The sequence below is a fragment of the Somniosus microcephalus genome, chromosome 2, assembly GCF_052327205.1.
Source record: "Somniosus microcephalus isolate GS21.2 chromosome 2, FLI_Smic_1.0, whole genome shotgun sequence".
In the NCBI taxonomy this organism is placed as follows: domain Eukaryota; kingdom Metazoa; phylum Chordata; class Chondrichthyes; order Squaliformes; family Somniosidae; genus Somniosus; species Somniosus microcephalus.
The window spans coordinates 212,349,733-212,365,780 of record NC_140988.1 but is presented as its reverse complement, the minus strand read 5'-3'; the positions used below and the strand labels follow the sequence as shown (position 1 = coordinate 212,365,780).

The 16,048-nt window shown below is 53.5% G+C and overlaps 1 protein-coding gene across 5 annotated transcripts in view; it reads left to right on the top strand.

The window, feature by feature from the left end:
• pds5a (PDS5 cohesin associated factor A) overlaps nt 1-16,048 on the top strand; it is a 441,642-nt gene that overhangs the window by 181,031 nt on the left and 244,563 nt on the right. The window lies entirely within an intron of this gene.

Sequence of the window (16,048 nt, the reverse complement as noted above, 5' to 3'; positions counted from 1 at the left end):
CAATTGGAATCTATGGATTCCTCCATGGAGCTGAGTGTATTCTTAATATATTGCTCTTTTTTGGTTCTGAGTGTGTTTCTGTATTGTGTTAGTGTCTGACAATAAGTAAGGCGTAGTTCCTCGTTTTCTGGATGTCTGTGTTTTTGGTTTGATATTTTTCTAAGTTTTTTCCTCATGTTATGGCAATCTCGGTCAAACCATTTTTCATAGTTTTTTGTTTTGGGTTTGTTCTTGCGAGCTTTCAAGTTTGCATTTGTTGCCAAATTATCAAAAATATTGTTTAGTTTACTAACTGCCCGGTTTACGCCTTCTTTATTGTGAGTGTATATGTTATCCAGAAAGGTGTCTAAGAGAGCTTGAGTTGATGCATTGCTAATTGTTTTCTGGTATTTTTCCGTGTCGTTTTTGGCCCATCTGTACGATTTTTTGGTGTTGTACAGTTTACTGGGTTGTGTTTCTATGTTGTTTGTTTCTGTCTTTTTGAGGAACATAGTAATTTGACTGTGATCTGACAGTGTTGTTTGTGGTTTGACTGTGAATGCTCTGAAAGAGGATGGGTCTAAGTCTGTAATCATATAGTCTACTGTGCTGCAGCCAAGAGGTGAGCAATAGGTCGATCTTCCTAGGAGGTCTCCTATGAACCTACCATTGACAATGTACAGACCCAGGTTTCGACAGAGCTGTAGTAGCTGCTTCCCCCTCTCTGTCTCTCCTTAGCTCTCTCTCTTTCTCTCCTTCCCCCCTCTTTCTCTCCTTCCCCCCCTCTTTCTCTCCTCCCCCCCTCTTTCTCTCCTGCCCCCAGTCTCTCGCTCTCTCCTTCCCCCCAGTCTCTCTCTCTCTTCCCCCCCGTCTCTCTCTCTCTCTCTCTTCCCCCCCGTCTCTCTCTCTCTCTTCCCCCCGTCTCTCTCTCTCTCTCTTCCCCCCCGTCTCTCTCTCTCTCTCTCTTCCCCCCCGTCTCTCTCTCTCTCTCTCTCTTCCCCCCGTCTCTCTCTCTCTCTTCCCCCCAGTCTCTCTCTCTCTCCCCCCCCAGTCTCTCTCTCTCTCTTCCCCCCAGTCTCTCTCTCTCTCTTCCCCCCCCAGTCTCTCTCTCTTCCCCCCCAGTCTCTCTCTCTTCCCCCCCAGTCTCTCTCTCTCTTCCCCCCCAGTCTCTCTCTCTCTTCCCCCCAGTCTCTCTCTCTCTTCCCCCCCAGTCTCTCTCTCTCTTCCCCCCCAGTCTCTCTCTCTCTTCCCCCCCAGTCTCTCTCTCTCTTCCCCCCCAGTCTCTCTCTCTCTTCCCCCCAGTCTCTCTCTCTCTTCCCCCCAGTCCCTCTCTCTCTTCCCCCCCAGTCTCTCTCTCTCTTCCCCCCAATCTCTCTCTCTCTTCCCCCCAATCTCTCTCTCTCTTCCCCCCAGTCTCTCTCTCTCTTCCCCCCAGTCTCTCTCTCTCTTCCCCCCAGTCTCTCTCTCTCTTCCCCCCAGTCTCTCTCTCTCTTCCCCCCAGTCTCTCTCTCTCTTCCCCCCAGTCTCTCTCTCTCTTCCCCCCAGTCTCTCTCTCTCTTCCCCCCAGTCTCTCTCTCTCTTCCCCCCAGTCTCTCTCTCTCTTCCCCCCAGTCTCTCTCTCTCTCTTCCCCCCCAGTCTCTCTCTCTCTTCCCCCCCCAGTCTCTCTCTCTCTTCCCCCCCAGTCTCTCTCTCTCTTCCCCCCAGTCTCTCTCTCTCTTCCCCCCAGTCTCTCTCTCTCTTCCCCCCAGTCTCTCTCTCTCTTCCCCCCAGTCTCTCTCTCTCTTCCCCCCAGTCTCTCTCTCTCTTCCCCCAGTCTCTCTCTCTCTTCCCCCCAGTCTCTCTCTCTCTTCCCCCCAGTCTCTCTCTCTCTTCCCCCCAGTCTCTCTCTCTCTTCCCCCAGTCTCTCTCTCTCTTCCCCCCAGTCTCTCTCTCTCTTCCCCCCAGTCTCTCTCTCTCTTCCCCCCAGTCTCTCTCTCTCTTCCCCCCAGTCTCTCTCTCTCTTCCCCCCAGTCTCTCTCTCTCTTCCCCCCAGTCTCTCTCTCTCTTCCCCCCAGTCTCTCTCTCTCTTCCCCCCAGTCTCTCTCTCTCTTCCCCCCAGTCTCTTTCTCTCTTCCCCCCAGTCTCTCTCTCTCTTCCCCCCAGTCTCTCTCTCTCTTCCCCCCAGTCTCTCTCTCTCTTCCCCCCAGCCCCCTCTCTCTTCCCCCCAGTCCCTCTCTCTCTTCCCCCCAGTCCCTCTCTCTCTTCCCCCCAGTCCCTCTCTCTCTTCCCCCCAATCTCTCTCTTCCCCCCAATCTCTCTCTCTCTTCCCCCCAATCTCTCTCTCTCTTCCCCCCAGTCTCTCTCTCTCTTCCCCCCAGTCTCTCTCTCTCTTCCCCCCAGTCTCTCTCTCTCTTCCCCCCAGTCTCTCTCTCTCTTCCCCCAGTCTCTCTCTCTCTTCCCCCCAGTCTCTCTCTCTCTTCCCCCCCAGTCTCTCTCTCTCTCTTCCCCCCAGTCTCTCTCTCTCTTCCCCCCAGTCTCTCTCTCCCCCCCAGTCTCTCTCTCTCTCCCCCCAGTCTCTCTCTCTCTTCCCCCCAGTCTCTCTCTCTCTTCCCCCCAGTCTCTCTCTCTCTTCCCCCCAGTCTCTCTCTCTCTTCCCCCAGTCTCTCTCTCTCTTCCCCCCAGTCTCTCTCTCCCCCCAGTCTCTCTCTCTCTTCCCCCCCAGTCTCTCTCTCTCTCTTCCCCCCCAGTCTCTCTCTCTCTCTTCCCCCCCAGTCTCTCTCTCTCTTCCCCCCAGTCTCTCTCTCCCCCCCAGTCTCTCGCTCTCCTCCCCCCCAGTCGCTCGCTCTCCTCCCCCCCAGTCGCTCGCTCTCCTCCCCCCCCAGTCGCTCGCTCTCCTCCCCCCCAGTCGCTCGCTCTCCTCCCCCCCAGTCGCTCGCTCTCCTCCCCCCCAGTCGCTCGCTCTCCTCCCCCCCAGTCGCTCGCTCTCCTCCCCCCCAGTCGCTCGCTCTCCTCCCCCCCAGTCGCTCGCTCTCCTCCCCCCCAGTCGCTCGCTCTCCTCCCCCCCAGTCGCTCGCTCTCCTCCCCCCCAGTCGCTCGCTCTCCTCCCCCCCAGTCGCTCGCTCTCCTCCCCCCCAGTCGCTCGCTCTCCTCCCCCCCAGTCGCTCGCTCTCCTCCCCCCCAGTCGCTCGCTCTCCTCCCCCCCAGTCGCTCGCTCTCCTCCCCCCCAGTCGCTCGCTCTCCTCCCCCCCAGTCGCTCGCTCTCCTCCCCCCCAGTCGCTCGCTCTCCTCCCCCCCAGTCGCTCGCTCTCCTCCCCCCCAGTCGCTCGCTCTCCTCCCCCCCAGTCGCTCGCTCTCCTCCCCCCCAGTCGCTCGCTCTCCTCCCCCCCAGTCGCTCGCTCTCCTCCCCCCCAGTCGCTCGCTCTCCTCCCCCCCAGTCGCTCGCTCTCCTCCCCCCCCAGTCGCTCGCTCTCCTCCCCCCCAGTCGCTCGCTCTCCTCCCCCCCAGTCGCTCGCTCTCCTCCCCCCCAGTCGCTCGCTCTCCTCCCGCTCGCTCCTCCTCCCCCCCAGTCGCCTCGCTCTCCTCCCCCCCAGTCCGCTCGCTCCTCCTCCCCCCCAGTCGCTCGCTCTCCCCCAGTCGCTCGCTCTCCACCCCCCCAGTGCTGCTTCAGGCTCTCTCCTCCCCCCCAGTCGCTCGCTCTCCTCCCCCCCAGTCGCTCGCTCTCCTCCCCCCCAGTCGCTCGCTCTCCTCCCCCCCAGTCGCTCGCTCTCCTCCCCCCCAGTCGCTCGCTCTCCTCCCCCCCAGTCCGCTCGCTCTCCTCCCCCCCAGTCGCTCGCTCTCCTCCCCCCCCAGTCGCTCGCTCTCCTCCCCCCCAGTCGCTCGCTCTCCTCCCCCCCAGTCGCTCGCTCTCTCACTCCCCCCCCAGTCGCTCGCTCTCCTCCCCCCCCAGTCGCTCGCTCTCCTCCCCCCCAGTCGCTCGCTCTCCTCCCCCCCAGTCGCTCGCTCTCCTCCCCCCCAGTCGCTCGCTCTCCTCCCCCCAGTCGCTCGCTCTCCTCCCCCCCAGTCGCTCGCTCTCCTCCCCCCCAGTCGCTCGCTCTCCTCCCCCCCAGTCGCTCGCCATCTCCTCCCCCCCAGTCGCTCGCTCTCCTCCCCCCCAGTCGCTCGCTCTCCTCCCCCCCAGTCGCTCGCTCTCCTCCCCCCCAGTCGCTCGCTCTCCTCCCCCCCATCGCTCGCTCTCCTCCCCTCAGTCGCTCGCTCTCTCCCCCCAGTCGCTCGCTCTCCTCCCCCCAGTCGCTCGCTCTCCTCCCCCCCAGTCGCTCGCTCTCGCTCCCACCAGTCGCTCGCTCTCCTCCCCCCAGTCGCTCGCTCTCCTCCCCCCCATCGCTCGCTCTCCTCCCCCCCAGTCCGCTCGCTCTCCTCCCCCCCAGTCGCTCGCTCTCCTCCCCCCAGTCGCTCGCTCTCCTCCCCCAGTCGCTCGCATCTCCTCCCCCCCAGTCGCTCGCTCTCCTCCCCCCCAGTCGCTCGCATCTCCTCCCCCCCAGTCGCTCGCTCTCCTCCCCCCAGTCGCTCGCTCTCCTCCCCCCCAGTCGCTCGCTCTCCTCCCCCCCAGTCGCTCGCTCTCCTCCCCCCCAGTCGCTCGCTCTCCTCCCCCCCCAGTCGCTCGCTCTCCTCCCCCCCAGTCGCTCCGCTCTCCTCCCCCCCAGTCGCTCGCTCTCCTCCCCCCCAGTCGCTCGCTCTCCTCCCCCCCAGTCGCTCGCTCTCCTCCCCCCCAGTCGCTCGCTCCTCCTCCCCCCCAGTCGCTCGCTCTCCTCCCCCCAGTCGCTCGCTCTCCTCCCCCCAGTCGCTCGCTCTCCTCCCCCCCAGTCGCTCGCTCTCCTCCCCCCAGTCGCTCGCTCTCCTCCCCCCCAGTCGCTCGCTCTCCTCCCCCCCAGTCGCTCGCTCTCCTCCCGCCCCCAGTCGCTCGCTCTCCTCCCCCCAGTCGCTCGCTCTCCTCCCCCCCAGTCGCTCGCTCTCCTCCCCCCCAGTCGCTCGCTCTCCTCCCCCCCCAGTCGCTCGCTCTCCTCCCCCCCAGTCGCTCGCTCTCCTCCCCCCCAGTCGCTCGCTCTCCTCCCCCCCCAGTCGCTCGCTCTCCTCCCCCCCAGTCGCTCGCTCTCCTCCCCCCCAGTCGCTCGCTCTCCTCCCCCCCAGTCGCTCGCTCTCCTCCCCCCCAGTCGCTCGCCTCTCCTCCCCCCCCAGTCGCTCGCTCTCCTCCCCCCCAGTCGCTCTCCCATCGCTCGCTCTCCCCCCAGTCGCTCGCTCTCCTCCCCCCAGTCGCTCGCTCTCCTCCCCCCCAGTCGCTCGCTCTCCTCCCCCCCAGTCGCTCGCTCTCCTCCCCCCCCAGTCGCTCGTCTCTCCCCAGTCGCTCGCTCTCCTCCCCCCAGTCGCTCGCTCTCCTCCCCCCCCAGTCGCTCGCTCTCCTCCCCCCCCAGTCGCTCGCTCTCCTCCCCCCCCCAGTCGCTCGCTCTCCTCCCCCCCCAGTCGCTCGCTCTCCCTCCCCCCCCAGTCGCTCGCTCTCCTCCCCCCCCAGTCGCTCGCTCTCCTCCCCCCCCCAGTCGCTCGCTCTCCTCCCCCCCCAGTCGCTCGCTCTCCTCCCCCCCCAGTCGCTCGCTCTCCTCCCCCCCCAGTCGCTCGCTCTCCTCCCCCCCCAGTCGCTCGCTCTCCTCCCCCCCCAGCTCGCTCGCTCGCTCGCTCTCTCCCCCCCAGTCGCTCGCTCTCCATCCCTCCCCCCAGTCGCTCGCTCTCCTCCCCCCCCAGTCGCTCGCTCTCCTCCCCCCCCAGTCGCTCGCTCTCCTCCCCCCCCAGTCGCTCGCTCTCCTCCCCCCCCCAGTCGCTCGCTCTCCTCCCCCCCCCAGTCGCTCGCTCTCCTCCCCCCCCAGTCGCTCGCTCTCCTCCCCCCCCAGTCGCTCGCTCTCCTCCCCCCCCAGTCGCTCGCTCTCCTCCCCCCCCCCAGTCGCTCGCTCTCCTCCCCCCCCCAGTCGCTCGCTCTCCTCCCCCCCCAGTCGCTCGCTCTCCTCCCCCCCCAGTCGCTCGCTCTCCTCCCCCCCCAGTCGCTCGCTCTCCCTCCCCCCCCAGTCGCTCGCTCTCCTCCCCCCCAGTCGCTCGCTCTCCTCCCCCCCCAGTCGCTCGCTACTCCTCCCCCCCCAGTCGCTCGCTCTCCTCCCCCCCAGTCGCTCGCTCTCCTCCCCCCCCAGTCGCTCGCTCTCCTCCCCCCAGTCGCTCGCTCTCCTCCCCAGTCGCTCGCTCTCCCCCCCCAGTCGCTCGCTCTCCTCCCCCCCCCAGTCGCTCGCTCTCCCCCCCCAACCCCCCCAGTCGCTCGCTCTCCCCCCCCACACCCACCCCCCCCAGTCGCTCGCTCTCCCCCCCCCCCCACCCCACCCCCCCAGTCGCTCGCGCGCTCTTCCCCCCCCCCTAGTCGCGCGCGCGCTCTCTTTCCCCCCCCCCCCCAAAGTCGCGCGCGCGCTCTTCTCCCCCCCCCCCCCCCCCCCCCAACAACAACATGCCCTCAAAAGACCCTCGGCACCGCCGGGCACTTCCAACGAGTATATAATAAAACGGTATGTCTCTCTGTCTGTCTCTCTGTCCGGCTATACAATCAAAAGTTATAGAGCATACCTACACGTATGTTACATCAAAGGAAAGCTTACGATTCCAGAACGGTTGTAAGCGTATTTACGTTTCGGTGAGACAAAAATTGTGCCCGCGGTATCCAAAATATGTTCAAAATTCCGCTCATTATCTGCTCATTAGCATTGAGTGACGTCGAGGTCGACCAATCGTACGGTCGAGCGACCCGACGGTCGACCAATCGCTGCATGTCGGGGGGCGGGTTCCTGGCGCGTGCGGGCGGGCCCTCCTAGAGTCGAGTGGCGGGACGATTGACGAATCCTACGCTTCGGTGACCTGACGGTCGACCAATCGGTGCGTGTGTGTGTGGGCGGGCCTTATCGTTCTGAACCGAGGTGAGTCGCCGCCATCTTGATTCCAAACTTTTCATTTCTTTTTCCCGCTTTCTGCATCTTTAAAAAAAGAAGTTGCTTTTAAAACACATCTTGTTTTTAAAAAAGTTAATTACTTTCTAAATCTTTTATCTAATCTCATTAATTTTCCTACCTTTCCCCGTTTTTCCAGGTAGGCCTCGAAGCCTGGGTGTCTGTTGCCAGCCATGCTGGACCCTAGGCAATTGTTTTGTGGCAAGCTCCTCCCACCCCTCACCCCCCACCCACCCCACTGCTGGGCCCGATTCCGAACCAGCGGCCAGCCATCTTGGTAAAGGCTGGCTGGGCTCACTGCAAGCTCCTCGCGCTTGCGCTGCACGGCGCACGCGCACCTCCACACAGAGCGCGGCCAGAGGGAAGCGAGCAGGTGGGCGGGGCTCGGGAGGGGAGGGGGAGCGGAGAGGGTTACCCCGGCAACCGGGCTCGCCAGCCACAATCGGCCGTCTCAAGCCGCTCAGGCCCGGTCCCGGAGAGGGGAGGAGGGTTACCAAGGCAACCGGGCCCGGCCAGCCGCAATCGGCCGTCTCAAGCCGCCTCAGGCCCGGCCTCGGGAGGGCGGGGCTCAGGCTGACCGGGGCGCTGCGCTCGGCATGTCAATGTGTGGGGCGGCACAGAGCTCAGCGGAGCCATCGCCGGCAGAGGGGAAAGGGTCTGCTGGCTCCCCCTCCCTTTCTGCCCCCCTCCCTTCCCCCACTCCTCCCCCCCCGCTTCCCCCCAGCTCCCCCACTCCTCCCCCCCTCCCCTTCCTCCCCCTCCCCTCCCCTCCTCCCCCTCCCCTCCCCTCCTCCCCCCCCTTTCCCTTCCTCCCCCCCCCCCTCCCCTTCCTTCCCCCCTGCCTTCCCCCTCCTGCCTTCCCCCCGGTCACGCGCGCTCTTCCCCCCCGGTCGCGCGCAGCGCTCTTTTCCAACAACAACATGCCCTCAAATCCCCCCCCTTCCCCCCAGTCGCGCGCTCTCTCTCTCTTCCAACAACAACATGCCCTCAAAAATCCCTCGGCACTGCCGGGCACTTCAGCTAGTTTCACAATAAAAATATATATACACATTACAATCCAGCAGTTTATAAAACACTGATGCAGGCTGAGGAATAGGAGATTAGTTAAATGGATATGAGAATAGTGTGAACATAAGTAAATTCGCTTTGCCTGAGCATGTGGCACAGAGCACTCCTAAAGTAAGAATTATTGGTTCTGAACGTAAGTATAAGAACATAAGAAATAGGAGCCATTTGGCCATTCAGTAAGATCATGGCTGATCTACTACCTCAACTCCACTTTCCTGCACTATCTCCATATCGCTTGATTCCCTTAATATCCAAAAAATCTATCGATCTCTGTCTTGAATATGCTCAGCGACTGAGCCTCTATAGCCCTCTGGGGTAGAGAATTCCAAAGATTCACCACCCTCTTGAGTGAAGAAATTTCTCCTCATCTCAGTCCTAAATGGCCGACCCCTTATTCTGAGACTGTGGCCTCTGGTTCTAGACTCCCCAGCCAGGGGAAACATCCTCCCTGCATCTACCCTGTCAAGCCCTGTAAGAATTTTGTGTGTTTCAATGAGATCACCTCTTATTGGAGAGAACGGAGTGTTCCAAGTTCAGAGGGAGGTAGGTTGGAGTGAGTGGGGAGCAGAGAAAATATTGATCGTTGTCTTCTGTACAGCCTTGAGTAGAAAGAGAAGGAAGAAGCCAAGCAGAGGGCGTTAATAATAAAATTATCATACCTGTGTGAGGAAAGAATTTAGCTAACAGGATATAGCCTAGGCAAATGAGGAACTGAAACTTGTAAATTAGTATTTACTTTCTCCTTTTGTCATCAGCTTGGCATAGAAAATCTAAAATCTAGCCAAGCTGTTCAAGCACAGCTACAACACTGTCACTGACCCAACAAAGTGAAAACTTGCCGAGGTATGTCCTGTCCACAGAAAGCGGGTCAAATCCAATCAGGCCAATTACCGCCCCATCAGCAAAGTGATGGAAGGTTTCTTTGACAGTGCTATCAAGCGGCATTAAGCATCAATAACATGCTTACTGATACTCAGTTTGGGTTCCGCCAGGGCCACTCGGCTCCAGATCTCCTTACAGCCTTGGTCTACACATGGACAGTTGAGCTGAATTTCAGAGGTGAGGTGAGAGTGACTGCCCTTGACATCACGGCAGCATTTGACCGAGTGTGGCATCAAGAAGCCCTAGTAAAATTGAAGTCAATGGGAATCTGAGGGTGGGGGTTGGAAAACTCTCCACTGGCTGGAGTCATACATAGCACAGAGGAAGATGGTTGAGGTTGTTGGAGGCCAAATCATCTCAGTCCTCTGGGGTAGAGAATTCCAAAGATTCACCACCCTCTGAGTGAAGAAATTTCTCCTCATCTCAGTCCTAAATGGCCGACCCCTTATTCTGAGACTCTGACCCCTGATTCTAGACTCCCCAGCCAGGGGAAACATCCTCCCTGCATCTACCCTGTCAAGCCCTGTAAGAATTTTGTACGTTTCAATGAGATCACCTTTCATTCTTCTAAACTCTAGAGAATATAGTCCTAGTCTACTCAATCTCTCCTCCTAGGACAAGCCCCCATCCCAGGAACCAGTCTGGGAACCTTTGTTGCACTCCCTTAGGTAAGGAGACCAAAACTGTACACAATACTCCAGGTGTGGCCTCATCAGGGCCCTATATAATTGCAGTAAGACATCTTTATTCTTATACTCAAATCCTCTTGTAATAAAGGCCAACATACCATTTGCTTTCTTAATTGCTTGCTGTACCTGCATGTTAACTTTCAGTGATTCGTGTACAAGGACACCCAGGTGCCTCTGAACAGCAGCATTTCCCAATCTCTCACCATTTAAAAAATACTCTGCTTTTCTATTTTTCCTACCAAAGTGGATAACTTTACATTTCTCCACATTATATTCCATTTGCCATGTTCTTGCCCACTCACTTAATCTGTCTATATCCCCTTGAAGCCTCTTTGCATCCTCCTCACAACTTACATTCCCACTCAGCTCTGTATCATCAGCAAACTTGGATATATTACATTTGGTCCCCTCATCCAAATCATTGATATAGATTGTGAATAGCTGAGGCCCAAGCACTGATCCTTGCAGTACCCCACTAGTTACAGCCTGCCAACCCGAAAATGACCTGTTATTCCTACTCTCTGTTTTCTGTCCGTTAACCAATCCTCAATCCATGCTAGTATATTACTCCCAATCCCATGAACCCTAACTTTGTTTAATAACCTTTTGTGTGACACCTTATCGAATGCCTTCTGCAAATCCAAATACATCATATCCACTGGCTTCCCCTTATCTATTCTGCTAGTTACAACCTCAAACAACTCTTAACAGATTTGTCAAACACGATTTCCCTTTTATAAATCCGTGTTGACTCTGCCCAATCCTATTATTATTTTCTAAGTGCCCCGTTACCACGTCCTTAATAATAGATTCTAGCATTTTCCCTACTACTGATGTCAGGCTAACTGGTCTGTAGTTCCCTGTTTTCTCTCACTCCTTACTTGAACAGCGGGGTTACATTTCCTACCTTCCAATCTGCGGGAACCGTTCTAGAATCTATGGAATTTTGAAAGATGATAACCAATGCATCCACTATCTCTACAGCCAATTCTTTCAAAACCCTAGGATGTAGGCCATCATGTCCATGGGATTTATTGGCTTTCAGTCCCATTAATTACTAATAATTTCAGACCCTTGGTTCTCCACTATTTCTGGGATTTTTTTTGCGTCTTCTGTGAAGACAGACACAAAGTATTTGCTTAATTTCTCTGCCATTTCCTTATTCCCCATTATAATTTCTCCTCTCAGCCTGTAAGGGACCCACATTTACTTTCACTAATCTTTTCCTTTCTACATACCTATAGAAGCTTTTGCAGTCTGTTTTAATGTGTCTCGCTACTTTACTCTCATTCTATTTTCCCTTTTATCAATTTCTTGGTCCTCCTTTGCTGAATTCTAAAATCCTCCCAATCCTCAGGCTTACTACTCTTTTTGGCAACATTATAAGCTTCTTCCTTTGATCTAATACTATCTTTAACTTCTCTTGTTAGCCACGGTTGGACCACTTTTCCTGTGGGGTTTTTGTGCCTTAAAGGAATGTATATTTGTTGTAAATTATGTATTAATCCTTTAAATGCTTGTCATTGCTTCGCTACCATCATACCTTTTAATGTAGTTTCCCAATCTACCGTAGCCAACTCGCCCCTCATACCTACGTAGTTTGCTTTGTTTAGATTTTAAGACCCTAGTTTCGGATTTAACTCAATCACTTTCAAACTCAAAATAAAATTCTATCATATTATGGTCACTCTTTCCTAAAGGCCCCTTTACTACAAGGTTATTAATTAATCCTGTCTCGTTGCACAATACTAGATCTAAAATAGCCTGTTCCCTAGTTGGTTCCTCAACATACTGATCTAGAAAACTATCTTGCATACATTCCATGAATTTGTCCTCCACACTATTACTGCAAATTTGGTTTGCCCAGTCGATAAGTAGATTAAAGTCCCCCATAATTACTGTATTACCCTTGTTACATGCTCCTCTAATTTCCTGGTTTATACTCTACCCAACATTACAACTATTGTTTGGGGGCTGATAAACAACTCCCACCAATGTTTTCTGCCCCTTGCTGTTTCTTAGCTCCACCCAAACTGATTCTACTTCTTGATTTTCAGAGCTAAGATCCTTTCTCTCTACTGTCACTATCCCATCCTTTTGTTATAAGGGCTACCCCTCCTCCTTTTCCATTTTGCCTATCTCTGCTAAAAATTAAGTATTCTGGAATATTTAGTTCCCAACCTTGGCCAAATTGCAACCACGTCTCCGTAATGGCTATTAGCGCAGATAAAAATTAATAGGTTTGATCTATCAATTCATTAATTTTGTTGTGAATGCTTCGTGAATTCAGATATAGTGCCTTTAGCTTTGACTTTTTTCTATTTTCCCTGATATCACCTTAGTCACTGATGCCTTATTACCTTTGTTAGTCTCTCTGTCCCTTCCTGACCACTCTGCTTATTTTTACCTAAAACTCTGCTCTAGAGCCTTGACATTTCTCTTGCTGCTTTTAAATGTACTCTTTCCTGAATCCTCCCACCCCCCCTTCATTAGTTTAAAGCCCTGCCTACTGCCCTAGTTATTCGGTTCTCCATGACACTGGTCTCAGCCCGGTTTAAGTGGAACGCGTCCCAACAGAACAGCTCCCTCTTTCCCCAGTACCTGTGCCAGTGCCTCATGAACTGAAACCCCTTCCTCCCAGACCACTCTTTGAGCCACGCATTTAAACCTGTAATCTGTTTGTCACAATGCCAATTTGCGTGTGGCACAGGTAACAATCCAACCTTTGAGGTTCTGCTTTTTAATTTGGATCCTAGCTCTTCAAACTCCCTCAGCAGAACCTCATTCCTAGCTCTACCTATGTCGTTGGTTCCTACGTGGACCACGACAACTGGATCCTCCTCCTTCCCCTCCCACTCCCAGTTCTCCTCCAGCCGCGAGGAGATGTCTTTAATCCTGGCAGGCAAAACAACCTTCGGGACTGTCCATCGCGGCTTCAGAGAATAGTATCTGATGAAGGGTCCCAGACCTGAAACGTTAACTTTGTTTCTCACTCCGTGGATGCTGCCTGGCCTGCTGAGTATTTCCAGCATTTTCTGTTGTTATTTCAGATTTCCAGCATCCGCAGTATTTTGCTATTATAATATCTATCTCCCTGACTATACTGTCCCCTACACAAATACATTCCTTTTCTCCGCCCCCCCCCCCCCCCCCCTCCTTGAATGGCCTCCTGCACCACGGTGCCAGGGTCAGCTTGCTCATCCATCCTGCAGGCTTTTCCCTCATCCACACAGGCAGCAAGAACCTCATGACCTGTTGGACAAGGGCAAAGGCTGAGGCTCCTCCAGCACTGCACCTGGGGTCCCCTTACTTGCCTGAGTTGCAGTCACACTCTCCTGTCCCTGACCACCAACCAGACCTGTATCACGACCTAACCTAAGGGGTGTGACTGCCTCCTGGATCAAAGTATCCAGGTAACTCTCCCCATCACTGATGCCCCACAATGTCTGCACCTCGGATTCCAGCTCAAAAACTCTGAGCTGAAGTTCCTCAAGATGCAGGCACTTACTGCAAATGTGGTTGTCTGGGATCACAATGCTCTCCACAAACTCCCACATGCTGCAGTTGCGGCACACCACCTGCACTGCCATCCCTATATGACATTGTTTTATTGAAGTAAATTTAAATACATTTATAAGTAGGTAACTAAGTTTACATTGTAGTTTCTTGACTACTTGATCTAGATTAAGTTATGCGTACTGAAATTACATATCTACCTGTAACTCAAAACACTACAAGTAGTGTAGGCAAAAAGCAGCAACTCCTTCCCCCTCTTCTCCAAGTTCCCAAATAAAACACTCTGTTTAACACTCCGTTTTAATCCCGCTCTGTGCTCTGCAGACCTGTTTACTCTTATACTTATAGAGAATGCCTCGACAGGGAAGCTGTCAAACTTCTGACTTGCCAGAATGTAATCCTTAATGTAATTTGGATCCTGTCCGGAACAAAATTGCATTGTTAAAATCGACATAGTGACATTGTTTTTCATAAAATGTTGAATTTTAAGGCACATTTATATTGATTTTATTTTAACTTGCTTAATGAGATGCTGCCACTTGACCAATAGATTGTACCACTCAAGTGTAAATATACGAGGATTCATCAGCAACCAAGGTTTTCAATGAATGCATCAAGAAGCTGTGTTGTGGCACAACCAATGAGAGACATAGAAGATAGGAGCAGGAGTAGGCCATTCGGCCCTTCGAGCCTGCTCCACCATTCAATGAGATCATGGCTGATCATCCAAATTCAGTACCCTGTCCCTGCCTTCTCCCCATATCCCCTGATCCTTTTAGCCTCAAGAAATATATCCAACTCTTTCTTGAATATATTTAATGAACTGGCCTCGACTGCCCTCTGTGGCAGAGAATTCCACAGGTTCACCACTCTCTGGGTGAAGAAATTCCTCCTCATTTCAGTCCTAAATGGCTTACCCCTTATCCTTAGACTATGACCCCTGGTTCTGGACTCCCCGGCCATCAGAAACATCCTTCCTGCATCTAGTCTGTCCAGGCCTGACAGAATTTTATAGGTTTCGATGAGATCCCCTCTCAATCTTCTAAACTCCAGTGAGTATAAGCCCAATTGACACAATCTGTCCACATACGTCATTCCTGCCATCCCAGGTATCAGCCTGGTGAATCTTTGCTGCACTCCTTCCATGGCAAGAACGTCCTTCCTCAGGTAAGGCGACCAAAACTGCACACAATACTCAAGGTGCGGTCTCACCAAGGCCCTGTACAACTCTAGCAAGACATCCTTGTTCCTGTACTCGAACCGTCTTGCTACGAAGGCCAACATGCAGCCGCTCGGAGACATCCTTGACCCTTGCACCAGGGAGGCAACACACCATCCTGGAGTCTCGTTTGCGGCCGCAGAAACGCCTGTCTATTCCCCTTACAATTGAATCCCCTATTACTGTAGCTCTACCCCTCTTTTTCCTCCCATTCTGTGCAGCAGAGCTTGTTTTATTAAATGGTTTAGGTCTTTAGAAATATGCTGGGTATTAGATTTTAAGTGTCAGCGCATATGTCTCAATGCTGAAAGCACATACTGGGAAATTCCACACACACCCAGCCCACTTTTGACCATTTAAATGAATTGTCAGAATATGGGGGTATGGAATTTCCTCGTATGTGCACCCAGTGTGTGGCAGGATCAGTGAAGCAGGAAATCCTGCCTCTACACACGTGAGTGGAATTTAATGCAATGAGTACACCAGTTAATCCAGCCCCCATTCGTTTTTTAAAGTGGAAAAAGGTCAAGTCTTTTTTAGGCGCTGCATGATTTTGCCAAATCTATTACGTGAGTAGCTGAGAACTCTGATGTAGACAAACTGGAATGTTAATGGTTATTTCTACTTAATTCCTTTGCAGAAAGAGTTTTTATGTGATAGTTATATTTTGCAGACCTCACGTGTCATTTGAAACGAAATACAGTTTAAATATAGGAGCTAATTTTGTTGTTTTGAAAAATGACTAGTTACATATTTTTAAATAGTTTTCAACAAAGTTTTGTTCAGTTCCTTTTGCAAGTTAAGTACATAGGTTGAAGAATCCAATAGCAATGTCTATGCTATTACAACTACTAGATCTGGTCAAAAGGAGACCAAGAATAGATTCTTGGGACTCCTGAGTTAACGTGCGAGGGCAGGCAGGAGGCCATTGCTGGAAATGCTCTGCCTTTGCTTGGGGAGGTAACGGTGGAACCAAGCAACAGTAATCCCATCGAACTGGACAAAGGAGGCGAGGTATTGTAAGAGGATGGTGTAGTCAATCATGTCAAAGGCTGCAGAGAGGACAATGCAGGAATAGCGCTCTACAGTCACATAGAATGTTGTTAATGTCATTGATTAGGGCAGTTTTGATGCTGTGTGACAAGTGGAAAACTGATTGTAGAGATTCAAACAATGAGTTTGTGTGAGAGGTGGGCATAGATTTGAGATTTGACAACATGTTTATATTTTACAAAAAAATAAACATTTTCTCAGTTCCCATTCATTGGGGCCCTGATAGGTGCCAATTTTGCCAATGTAAGAAAAATGTAAAAAAAAGCAAACAACATGAAACAAGATTGTTTGGCGAAGTATATATTATTCTCATTGTTCTCCATGATCCAGCTCTCCTCCCTCTGGGACCTGAATTGAGCAATTTTTTGAGTTGGGATGCTGCATTTGTAATGTAGGCTATCTATAGATAATTAAAAGAAACAATTGAGCATGGTTTTCATTAAAAGGGGTGGGATAAGGAAAGAATAGATCTTTGTCAGCTGGTAACAGTGGGAAAGTTGCCAACAGCCATGGAGAATGGATGAAACAGCCTTGGGTTCCAGGTAGAACGTGATACAGGTAAGGCACATAATAGGATGTTGTGTATTTAAAGTGCAGGTGTCCTAAATCTCAAGTGAATTTGGAATCTTTACTCATA